The 12,991-nt window shown below is 47.7% G+C and overlaps 1 protein-coding gene across 8 annotated transcripts in view; it reads right to left on the bottom strand.

The window, feature by feature from the left end:
* MAP4 (microtubule associated protein 4) overlaps positions 1 to 12,991 on the bottom strand; it is a 142,006-nt gene that overhangs the window by 74,761 nt on the left and 54,254 nt on the right. The gene's annotated exons all lie outside the window — the stretch shown is intronic.

Raw genomic sequence — 12,991 nt, 5'->3', positions numbered from 1 at the left:
GCTGAAATGGAAGAAGATTACAGAGCTGTGGCCTCAGAGCGAGCTGCAGCTGGAGCCCACGTGAGGGAAGCCTCCTCACCCCCAGGCCCACACCACACCACAGCACGTAGCGCTTCCCGAAGCTTTTCTAGGCAGGAGGAAACCCCATTACACCAGGTGGTACAAACAAGAAGACAGCAGGTTTTAGAAAAGGAAAAAGAGGTGGGAAAGAAGAGAGCTTTAAACAAGAGAGCCTGCCCTTGGCACAAACCCCCCCGGGCCACTGCTTCCCCCCGGGGACGTGCGGCTGCAGCGTTGCGGGGCTGATCTGGTATTGCAGAGAAAACCTTATGAAGCTAAATAATTAAACCAGATCTAGCAAAAAGGTGAGGATAAAATGTTTAGACACTTCCAAAAGCTCTATTTTGACGTGTATTTCACAGCACGGTTTTTCTTTTCCTTTGACAAGCCTTGCAAGCACGAGCAGTGTTATCAATCCCAGTAATCCAGAGGGTCGCTGCAGAAGTTGTAGTATAAACCATCAGGATAAGCAACAAAAAACCCATGATGTTGTCCCAGGCATTAAAAAGGAAAACAAAGCATCTCTTTAACATGCAGTCACATTGCAGAGGGACAAGTTAATCAAAGGAAAATCGGGTAACAGAAGCATAGGATGGAAGCATGACGTATCCTTGGGTGCTAAACCAGGATGGGCAAGTGGCCCTGCTTCTTTGCTGCAATAAACCTCGGGGCCTCTTCTACCTGCCTCAAAGGCTTGTTTGAAAAATACCATTCTAAAATAACTGGACGTTGCAGCTGCGCTTTTTTTACTGGGTTATCTATACAAAAATACGCTGGGTAAAACGAAAAAGAGCACTGAAAAATGGCCATCGAGCTGTTTTTGTGTAAAAGCTGATGAACTTACAAGGATAGACAGAAAACAGGGTCACGTATTCTATTAGATGTTAATCTGCATGTTTCTCTTATGCTTTCTAGAGCACACCTTTGTAGATTAGTTGGTTTAAATGCTCTAAAATACTGATTTTAAGATACAATTTCCCAAGCTCGTGGCTTGACCAGTTTAAGTAGCAGCTACTTGCTTGGGAAATTCAAACCCCACTGCTCCATCCAGCTGTCAGAGGCTCGCTAGAATGAATATTAAACACCACAAAATCTAAAGGGTTTTGTATTTCCATTTGAAAAATCTCATTAGGCCTCCCCGCACAGCTTTTAGCAGCCTCCTTGATGTATGCATTACTTCATTGTAAGCTTTTTCTCTTTTCTATTCAACAAGTTAAGTCAAGACGCCCGAGTCCACCTTTGAATCCAAGTTTAAAGGCAAAAAGGGAAAAGCAGAAGTAGCAGGTTGCTAGGAAAATACCATTTGAGGGAGACAATGCCATGGCAACGGTGTTTTTAAACAAGGAGGGCCCCTCCTTCTGCTCGCCGTCCTCCCTGGAGCTTGCACCCCAGCACCCAGCACCTCCTGCCCCTGCACCAGCAGCCCCTTTGGACCTGGCTGACACTCGGTACAGAAGCTCGTTGGCTTTCTGCAAATCCCACAACCTCGCTCGCTCCCACCTCTTCCCTTCCTCATCTCAGGGATTTCTCTCTGCCGGGCACGCAGCGCTGCCATGGCCCAGCACAGCAGCGCTCTCGGCCAGGCGCCGGGGTCCTCGGGCTGCCCAGGGCAGGTTCCCTTTGCTCCTGGGGAAGAGGAGCATTTCGTAAAGAAGTTCCCGTGGGCTGACATGCTCCACTTTCCTGCAAATAACAGAGCTCGTTACACAACGGCTTAAGCTGATTTGATACGAGCGGCAAACAAGACTACGGCACAGGGAGAAAATCTTCTTGAGCCCGTCGGTTAACATATGTAAAAAGCTGACTGATTTATGTCAGCGGAGACAACTTCGGGATCTAATCAGCATCTCGAGGCAGCCAGCGGAAGATTTATCTTATTTACAGCCCCTTCCCCGGAGTGGCAGTGAGTGCTGGCGGGCGCCAGCATGATGCTCATTGCCAGGTGGGGCCCCAAAATTAACCCGGTCCTCGTGGGGAGAGCCCTGCAGCTTGGGCACACTGCATTTTAGAGCCGTGCCCTGCAGCCATTTAAGCTTGCTCAAGTCTTACATTGTGCCTTACAGGTGGTTAGTTGCCTATTTTCTCAGGATACCAAGCTTTTTGGGGACAGAAATGCAAAAAGGACATCTTGAAGCGTTATTATGGAAAATTACTCGCTTTGCGTCTGAAAAAGTGGAGATCTGGAAAAAGATCTTCTTGGTTTTCATTTTAAAATGATTAAAAACTTCTCTACATTGAATGATTTTTTTAAAAAACGGTGATTTCCTGCAAGATGCCAAAGCCGGGACAATTCTCTCATCCCTTGCTATCTTAGCACCACCATTCACTAAAACTGGAAACCAAAGGTTTTGTTGATTTTCTGCTCTGCTTTGGTCCTTTGGCTGTTTGTTCTCATCGCCTGCTCTCTCAGTTATGAATGAACGATCACCCTGAGAGTCACTGGAGTTATCAGCACTGCTCCCTGAGCCTGAAATAACGCTGTTACTGCCAAAAGCAAAGCTGCTGGGGCCAGCCTGGCCGGCATGAGCACAGCCTGCTCCCTAGAAGCTCCGTGGCACGAACTTGCTGACATGCCCTGCCTGCTGTGAGCAGATCCCAGAATTTAGGGATTTATATGCCTTCGCTGTGGGGCCCCCAGCACCAGGACGTGGAGCTGCTGGAGTCCAGGGGAGGCCACGGGGATGCTCGGAGGCTGGAGCAGCTCTGCTGGGAGGAGAGGCCGAGGGGTTGGCGTTGCTCAGCCTGGAGAGGAGAAGGCCCAGGGGAGCCTTCAGGGGGTGCAGGAGGGCTGGGAGGGACTCTTGGGCAGGGGGTGTAGGGATAGGACACGGGGTGACGGCTTTAAGGTAAAAGAGGGTGGGTTTGGGTTAGATCTGAGGCAGAAATTCTTTACTATGAGGGCGGTGACAGCACCTACCTGAGCTCAGGCACCGTGGGTGCTGCTTTATCTGCAGGTAACAGCCCTGCCCCTCCCTGCTTCTTCCTTAATCTGCACCCATCGCTGATCAGAGGCGACTTCACAGCTCCACACATCCACTACCAGCAGCATTTGTTCCCTTCCTATTGCATTTGGGGAAGTCACAAAGCTCAGGGACAGGCTAATTAGAGAAGAAATAAGGATACTGATGCAGAGACTCCACAAAGCAGTGGCAAGCACAGAGAAAAGAGGAGCTGTGCTTCTGCTCCGTGTTCAGGGTAGAAGTGGCACCAAGATATGACAGGCGTAGCAAATACCAGCTTCCTGTAATTATTTCCTTTTCCCAGGTGTTCATTAAAATGACCAAAATAGCAAGCTGAACCACAGTGCCAGGACTCTGAACCACGTTTGAAACAGATCCAAGAAGTTTCAGAAAAAAATATAGATATTTTTAACAGTATACATAAAGGACTTTGTCACCGTAAAACATTCCCATGCTTGCTCTGCTCTTTCTTAATTATTAATTAATTATTCTTAGTTACTAATTTTAAGCAGTCTGAGCATGAGAAGTTACTTCTATTTAATACACAGGCATGCACCTAACAGGTAAGTTACTGGTGAGATCTCTCTTGCTGCACCTGGAACAGGGAAAAGTGTCGGTATTTTGAGAAAACCGACAGGAGACCACCTACCATGCTACCAGATCACTGCATGAAGCACAGGCGCAGGTGTTAGAGCAGGCACCACGCTGCAGTTCAGAAGGACTTGTAATTTATTTTGCATAAATCCAAATAAACTTCCCAGGTTTGTCTCTAGGAGGCAAGGAGCCTGCTGAAGATGCTACCAGCCAGCCCTGGCATCAGCCATCGGAGCAGCACAAAGGGACTGCTTTCACAGCAGGCAAGCCTTGCCTCGTTTTCTTATGTTCAGATGAACAAAATTTCAGATTTCATTTGTTCAGGTGAACAAATCAAACTTCCAGAAGAGAAGCTGCGCTGACCGCATCCCTCCGTAGAGGGGACACGGCGCGCCCTGGTTCAGCAGGGCATTGAAGAGGCCGAGGCTCCTGTAGGTGACCTGAATTCTAGGCTTTCCTAAGGCTTCAGAAGGAAAGGGAATGCAAAACCTGTCATTCCGAAGGATTTCAAAGCCTGTATGTGTGTGTGTAGTGTGATACAGGTGAGCCTCCTCTGCTTGGGTGGTCAGAGAAAATGTCAGCACACCAGACTGACAAGCACATCGTGCATCCAGAATCTGCAAAAGAAAACCCTCACGTGGCCTCAGAAGCAGCCTGGTTATTGTCATGATTATGTATCCACACAGCTGTGCATCATGCTGCACTTCTGAGCCCTCAGATTCAGACATTATTCTGTAATCAAGATGATCCACCAACAGCTAACACAGGTACAGTGAACAAGGTGACCTACGGCTGCTCACTGCCACAGAGATGCCCACGTCCATCTGACGTGCAGATATCCCTTACAGAAGTACGAGGAGAGCTGATCTTACAGCTGGAAGTAAATCTCTCAAACTACTGCTAGCTTGAAGTTGATTGAATTTAGAATAGAAATAAGCGATTTGCTTTTTAAGTCGAGTATTTCTGGTAGGAATCCCCTGTAAAAATGCAAGATTTGCAACATTCCGATGATGAAATCCAGGTGATGAAAAAATTAAGATCAGATGGTTATGGCAAAAATGTTCCAGATGTGGCATGGACCTTACTCACCGAGGACTGTCCTGCACTGTGGCAGTAAGGCAGTGGTCAAAAGTGGACATATCTTCATGAAACGGACAGCTAAACCCCAAAAACCTCTGAGGTGCACTGCCACATTTAAGCTTCCTCACACTGAACTTTCAGCTGCAAAAAGAGGTTGTGTGAGTAGCAGCTGGCTCCTCCTCGACACAGAGGAATACATTTTCCCTGCGTCATCTTCCAAAGTCAGGGGTTTTCGAAGGAGCTATTCCCATGGTATCAAAAAATTCATAAAAAATTCAAGTGGTTCTTTCAAGGTGCACACAAAAACGGTATCCTGAACTGAACGGTATCCTGAAATTCACCAAACTACCCAACATCTTAACAGAAGGAAGGATATTGAAAATTGCTACCACAAGCAATTGCCTGAGACATCATCCTTCACTGTAGTCACGGTACATCGATAGCAGGTTTACCCAAAATGTGATGACAACTCCATGAGATGAGGATAAGCAAGAGGCTCAAGGATGCAGAGCTCTTAAATGAATTTTTTTTTTACCACAGGCCTGTAATATTTTAAAGCTACGCTGCCACCAAACATTGTGTGTGCTTAAAGAGCTCCCAAAACAGCTCCTGAGTTGGTATCAGTCAGGTACGTTAAACTAGGGGGCCAGCAGACAACACAGGAGAGCAGCATGGGTGAGATGCACATCCAAGCTGGTCTCCAAGTCCTCTGCCACTGCATGGGGAGCACCCAGAGCCTGCTCACGAGCCGAGATTACACCGAGCGCTGCTCTGAACTCCTCTGCCAGGTGAAGAAAGCTGCAAGGGCTCCTCAGGTGAGCAGGCACCAGCTCCTCTGGAGCCCTGCACTGCAGAGCAGAAGTTTTCCTTTTCCACACTTACCCTCAGAAGCAAGGGCAACAGGATCAGCATGGACAGGAGCCAGAGCACGGAACAGAGCAGGAACAGCCCCTGCCTGTGCCCCCAGGGCTGCCGACCGGCTCCGTAGACGCCCACCTTCACCCTCCTCCTCCTCAGTCCTAAAAATAAGCACCCCCAAAAGATCAAGCAGACGCACACAAAAACTCTTAGTCATGCCAGCCTGAAGAACTAAACGAGCCTTGTGAATTATTCAGCTTCATGCTTTCTTTAGACTGAAGCAACACAAAATAACTCCTTCAGCAAATACGGCTGGATCCAGACCCATTCTGAAAAGCCTGAAGAGCTCTCCCTGAAGTCCGGGAAGCCTGAAGAGCCTTTATAAATAAAACCTCCTACCACACATGAAATAAGCAGGCAGGTGAAAGAGGAGAAAGAGCTTTAATAAGAAAAGCGCATTTTTAAGTGTCCTGTTTTCAAGATGCTAAAGGCAAGGATTATCTATGTATATTTTTAATAAGAACTTCCTCTAAAAGCAACTTAGTCATCAGTGAGAGGGGGGTTAGTTAAACTAATGAAGCAGCAAAGACTGCTAGGGAGGCAGTTAAATGCTCCCACTGTAGCCATCGGAATACTCCGAAAGGTTGTTAAACGTAGATTACCATTCCCACAGACACGTCATTTTTGTGTGAATCCTCGCAAAATCAGGTACCTTAAGCCACCAGATGTGCATCCACCGCAGAGCCCCGAGCAGTAAATGTTATTTATTTGCTAGTTCATACGTGCAGATTTTAAGTGCCCTGCATGTGCCCCATGGCATCCATCTGACAGAAGCGAGCATCCAGCACTGCTGGAGCACTGTGAGCTGGGACTTGGCTTCCTTCTCCTCCTGCACCCCCTTTAAAACAACAAAATCACGCGTCCCACTGAAAGCATTTCAGCTTTAATGCACAAGCTGAACCGATTCTTTGATGGACGTGTTTACGAGCACCCATCCCAGCAGCAAGGTATTCCAGGTTAAGCCGTCACCTCTCCCAGAAATACCGGCAGGGTGGTCAGTCAAGGGCATGCAGCGAGCTGCAGGTGTTAACTGGGAACAAGCAGCACAACCCAACAAGATTCTCAGCACAGCACCACTCGTGAGAGGTTAGTTTGAGGTGTTTATTACGGTGTTTTATTCAACAGCGATACACAGCTTCACATCATACAAGGCATCGGAATCTGAGAAAAATCAGCAGTGACAGCAGACAAGCTTATTAGCACAGAGGAGGTATAGTATGTTCTGAAAACACTGCGTTGCCTCCCAAAACTGGACAAAATAACATGAAATTTAAACAGAGTAATACATTCGGTAGCTACCCAGCTTTCTGGAAAAAAAAGATACAAAAATAAAGACGCTCTCTAGCATATCAATTTTCTGCCCTAGGTTTTCAGAGAGGTGCGTGTACATTTTCTGGGGGTGAGCGGAGACGCGACACGCCATGCTGACCCCCCAGCATCCCCACCTCCCCTCGCAGCATGCAGCCCCAGCACAGTCCCACCACCCTTCTGCCCCAGAAAACACCCCTGTCACATCACAGGGCTCGTGGTAAGGAAGGTGGTCACAGAGACACAGAACCCACCAGCTCTTCCTCTGCCTGCACGTTATACTCAGTTTAAACCTAATGACATTTAAAGGAAGGAGGTTAAAGACATGGGGGGGAAGTGGCAGGGCGATGGAATGAGTGACTTGTGCTAGCGTGAGCAGCTGACAGCGACTGAACCCTGGGTGCCCTGCTCTCATTAGCAGCCCTTGCACTGCTCGAGGCGATGCTGTGGTGGTTCAGGGCTGGTCGCAAGCCCGACCCTGCTGTGCTGAGCCCTCCCGGCACCGCTGGCCAGCAGCTCCCCCGAAGCAGGGCCTTAAAACATCACTGTGCTCTGCTGCAGTGAAGCACTGCAGGGGAAAAGGCTCTGCAAGCTGTTACTCAGTCTGAAAATTCCTCTGATTTATTATTTACTTTCCGTTTCTGGGGCACCGGTGGCTAAGCCCACTTAAGGCAAAAGGTGAGAAAGCTCGATTTGTGGCACCAAAGCTAAAATGCCTGCAATGCTGCCTTGCTCCGGAGTCAGCCATGCTAAAAGGCAGTTACAGGAGGTCTTTAAAATACGTCTGTCTTTATGGGAACCAAAACCAGGAGGAGGAAAGCACTTCATGCCCAGAGGAAAGGGCCAAGCACCCCTCCTTGCTTCATGCACTAATGCATCACACTGGGGGGGCTCTGGCCCCAGAGGTGGAGGCTGCCGGCCTCGTGCTGCCACACGGCTCGTCTCCAGTACCACCAGAAAGGCAGGGGACACCCTCATGGCCCTTTTTGCCACTGTGGCTTGGATCCCAGTCACCTCTCCGGCCCTCCTCCACGGGCAGCGGCCGTTTTTGTACCTCAGTCACAGGCTGGGCCCAGCGGCTGCAGGCCTCACGTCACCAACATGGTGGCTGTCAGGACAGGAGCCTGGCTTGCAGGCACACAAGTATCATCCCAGCGCTGCTGTCTCAGCCCAGCAAACTGGCACCACGAGGCTATCAGCTGCTAAGGAGGCTTGGGATGGTGGGCAAAGCAGTTACGTTCCCACCGACTCAGAGAACAGAAGCCTCGGGCCCTGCCGCCCAGCCCATCCCATCGCTAGCAGGGTGATTATGGGCCACTCACTGCCACAACTCCGGGCACTATTGCCCTGGGGGGGAGCCTGTGAGGGCTCAAAAAGTCATCAAGATTGGCTGGGTTGCTCTCTGAGAGAGTTTCAGAGAAAACCTTGAGGTGGTGTAACTGCAGCACTCATTCCCAGTGCAATACTCTCACAGGGAATGATCAGCAGGCCAGCACCACAACGCGGTCAGGTGCTAGCAGGGCACTGGGAACATTCATGTGCAGGCCACTCTCTTCACAGAGAGAAAAAATCTTTTTTTTTTTAGGCCAAACGCTCAGCATAAGAGCTTTTGGCAATTTGGAGAATCGTGTTCTGCCTCTGGATTTTGATTCAGATAAATCCTGTACTTGACTCGCCTTCAGTACCTGAGAATTTCAGCTGCACAACTCTACTGTCCTCAAAGAAAACATTCACTGGTCTACCAAAAAGCCTGAGCTTGCCTCATTTAAAATACTAGAACTTAAAATACTAGTGTCTTAGTACTCTCTCAGTTATTCCCTTCTCCTGAGCTTTATCAGTTAATGGTAGTAACTACGCTTTTGGAATTACAAGGGGCTGGCTGACCTCCTGCAGTTCTGTTTCAGGCTCAAATGGACACGCTCCTTTTGGTGTTGCTGGAAACTGCTTTAACTATTCCAGGCTAGATTTGGCAACCTGTTCATGGGTCTTTTGTTTCTCTCAGAGTTGGAAGGGGCAGATTTTTTGACAGACTTTTTCCATGGCAGGTATAATTCATCCAAGTACGCTGTCATACCAAAATGGAGCTAACAGCACAGGCTTACCTCCAAGTGTTGTGAGAGGCAGTACAATAACAAAGCAAGCCTACAGAGGCAAGAAGCTGAGGCTGGTCATTCTCTTTTATACTTTTTTATCCCAGTTGATGGCAATCCTTCAACCCACCCCCCACAAACCAAAGAGGAACCTCCTGTACCTCAGTAAGCAAGGTTATTCCTAATCTATTTTTCAAGTCTTCATAATGAATGTTATGAAGTGGAAACACTCATTTCGACGATGTCAGCGTTGTTAAAGATAAAAACCTCACATGAGAAGGTTTCAAAGCAGCAGGGGTAAAGGCAAGTAGCGTTATTCTAGGCTGTGGTGAGCAGGGGGAGACGGGAGAGGAGCTGCAGTCATGGTGCACCCATCCGCATGAAAGCACAACTTTAACACCAAACCTTCTGTCATTAAGCATCCATGAAAAAAAAAGATTTAAATTAAATTTAAAGGTGGTTGAACTGAAAATGGAGCCGTAGTTGTGATTTGGATACAGTGGGAGTGCTGACATAGTGCAGTTTAAAACCATCATGCACGTTTGTGCTTACACAAAGAAAGGAAGGTTTCAACAAGCACTGCAGAGCAGAGGGAGGAGGAGAAGGGCTGATCGGCCGACAGCACAGCTACCCTTTGGTTTCTTCTACACGTAAAGTCCAAGGATGTAAAGCAAGAGCTCTGTAAAATGCTGAAGATTTTAGAAGTGTAATGGCAGGTAGAAAAGTACATTGGTCTTGTAACAGTGGCAGCCCCAGTGTTAGGAGACAGTCTAGGCTTCTAGGAGGAGAAAATAGAAGAGAGGAAAAGAAGTAGGAGAGGGAAAAGGGATGGGGAGAGGGGCAAAAAAGCGCAAGTCATTAGTAAACATGAACATTCAGGTAGCACACTGCACAACAAGCAATATTTCATCTAGTGCAGCCAGGAGATTTGCCAAAAGCCAGATTAGAGACACGTGATATTTTGCTCTTACAAGTGTCCGAAAATACATCACCAGCCATGCTACGGCATGACGCTGTGCCACATGCAGAAATTAGCTGTGATAAATCGAGATTAGTGACAAATTGCTATCAAGAGAGCAGCAGCTCAGGATGCTGCTTGCGAGCACAATTTGCACTGAAAACGGTTACAAACTGTTTTTGTGACCTGATCTCAGAGGAAAAGACAAGCAGGCTGGCTTGGAGAGAAAGTCCATCTAGGGGAAGTATGGACCCAAGAGCGATACTTCCCCAGGTAACTTATCTTCCAACAAGAATGAGAGCTATCACGTTACTCCGTTTGATTGTCCTTGATGGATTTCTTTGATAAATTTGTCTTTTTTAAAAAATATATATATACAATTCCTTTGAACTCTGGGCAAATATCCTGCAGTAAGGAGTTGCAAACATTGCACTGTTCAAAAGTTACTTCTCTGTGTTTTGCTTTCAACCTGCTGTAGCTTGACCAGGCACTTTGTAGGTTTTGTTTTGCATGGTGAAGGTTAACAGCCATCCCGACCCCGCTACCTGCGTGCTGCCGGCGACCACCAGCTGCTCCCCAAACCAGTGCCCACCAGTGCCCACCAGTGATTCCCCACAGCCGCCCCAGGCCTGGCCCCAAAGTCCTGCTCTCCTATTTGTCCTTATAAGGAAGAAAAACCCGATAGAGGCTTTGTGGGCAGGCTGAGGGCCCGAGCCCGAGCTCCTGGTCTGCAGCTCTGCAATTCTCAGCAAAGCAAAACAAAGAAGCCACCCCCCCAACCCAAAGAAACCAGTGCCCCACCGGGCTCAGCCCTGCCAGGAGCCGGGCTCCAGCTCTGCAGCACGACACGAAGGCTGCTCGGGGCCCTCACGCACAGGCAACGTGAAGGCAGCTTCCCTACCTCTGCTTTATATTCTGCAACAGCGAGCTCCACGCATCCCTCCAGCCGCCGTGTGAATACATCATGCTGTAATAATTCTGAGGTTAACCTGGGTTTTGCCCCCGTGTTACAGTCGTTCTGGATTTACGCCACCTTCTACATTAGCAGGACTTTGCGCGGGGCAGCCGGTCAGGAGGCAGCGCGGGCTGCCAAGGCAGCACTAAGATTGCAGCCCCAATTCTAGCCTCTGCATGCACATACACCAGATGTCTGTAGATTATGTTGCATGCAATAAAACATTAACAAGTCAACACCTTGTTTTATTTGATAGGTGAAAAAAAGTGTAGCGATGCTTCCTGGGAGACCTAGCCCCGAGCGGTAAGCGGATATTTGGATTTTCAAAGAGCCTGACTACAGCTTTCCCCTTTACCTAAGGCGTTTCAGAATCCAACCCAAACACAGCTCTGCTGTTAAAAGCTCTCTGTAGCTTTTACCACATCTTTTTCCAGCAGAAAGCTGGGTTCTGGGAGCACTGTCCTTACCCCTCTCTCTGCTACTCCTTTCCTACCTCTGCACAATCCATGAGAATCACTTCAGCATCAAAAAGACAAATCAGGAAGGAGATCCAGTTGAAAACAAGCAAGCCAGCCAAAAAACTGAAGGTGGCTTACGGCCAGGGACAAAAGGATGTAGGCAGCACCACCTCCCAAACGCAGAAGCAGGCCCTACCGATGTCTGTCCCCTGCCCTGGAACAACTTCCCTCTATTTCTGCAGAGCGTCAACTTTTCAACTCTCTGAAAAAAATCTCTATTATCTGCTTTAAAATTAGCATTTATCACTTACTCTCAAATGTATAAGCACCGATTTTTTAATTATTCCATATGGAAGAGGGTAGGGAGAAAGAAACCATGAAGTAATTGTGTAGATCTTCTGTTATTCCGAAAAACCTCATTAACTTGATGCCTGTGACTGTTTCTCTTCTGACACGCTGTTTCTACCACTTTGATGTCACTTTTAGACAGTCTTCAACGTGAAAAAAAATGAAACCCCACCCCACAAAGATGGAACATATGAATAAATTAAAAGGCTGCAGACACATAAAAGAATCTTTGATCAAAATTGTTAGCATCTCGCACATGAAGAGTTAAACCTCCAGAAAGCTAGCACTAAAAAGTACCAGCCATTTTAAAACACAAATTCAGAAGTTCAATAAAAAAAATGCCAATGCATTGAAATAGTCCTACCTGATGTGTTGTAAGTCTGATTTAATTATGTACCAAATAGAGAGGAAGTATCCTTAGGGAGGTTCAGAAGTGTCCTTAATTTCAGTTCTACACTAAATTACAGAAGATGCACCTCTTTCTTTTGACCAGATTTACGATGGCAAATTAAGCACACAGATCGCATTTTAACTTCCCATCCTCGATAAGAACACACTAACGAGAACTGAAAAAAGGGCATTTTTCATTCATCCCTGTCTCTCCCACTCCTCTTAAATTCACCATGATCTCCTGGATTATTTCTGTCTCGGGGCTGCACCTACGGACTAGCAAGGCTGCGGGTGCTGGGAACATCGCACGCCTTGGCGATGACCTGGCCTGCTAAAGCTGAGCTGGAGATCATTGAAAGGGACACCAAGAGAACAGCTCCTGCCGATGACAGTCAGCTCTATCTACGGCCTGTCAAAGCCCACACCCTCCCCATCAAGAAATAACCACGTTTCCAGTGGCTCATACACACAGACTCGGAGTTCAGCACTGCTCACACTGAAGAGTTCGGCTGGAATTTGATGGGAAAGCTGAGTCACAGCGAGAACGTCTCATAGGAGGGAAATGGCATTTGTCACTAAATATAACTGTTAAAGACAACTAACTCCAGCATATGCTATGCTGATCGCAAGATCAGTTACTTTCCAGATTCCTTGCAAGTCTGAAATATTGGTCCACTTAATTCATAACCAGTTTCTTGCAGAATGAGGTGGCCTCGTGCTGATCCAAATACCTCAGTTTCGGCTTTGGCAGCACACTGCTCCAGCAATTATTGTGAGCAACTTACAGAAGGGCTGTTGTTTAGGGTGGAAGGAGCTGGAAAAGCACAAGAGAAGCTGCAGAATGATCAGAGCAGCGTAATTTCACGGGCAGC

This window comes from Netta rufina (assembly GCF_964035555.1).
Source record: "Netta rufina genome assembly, chromosome: 2".
Classification (NCBI taxonomy): domain Eukaryota; kingdom Metazoa; phylum Chordata; class Aves; order Anseriformes; family Anatidae; genus Netta; species Netta rufina.
This window is presented reverse-complemented; position numbering and strand designations above follow the sequence as displayed.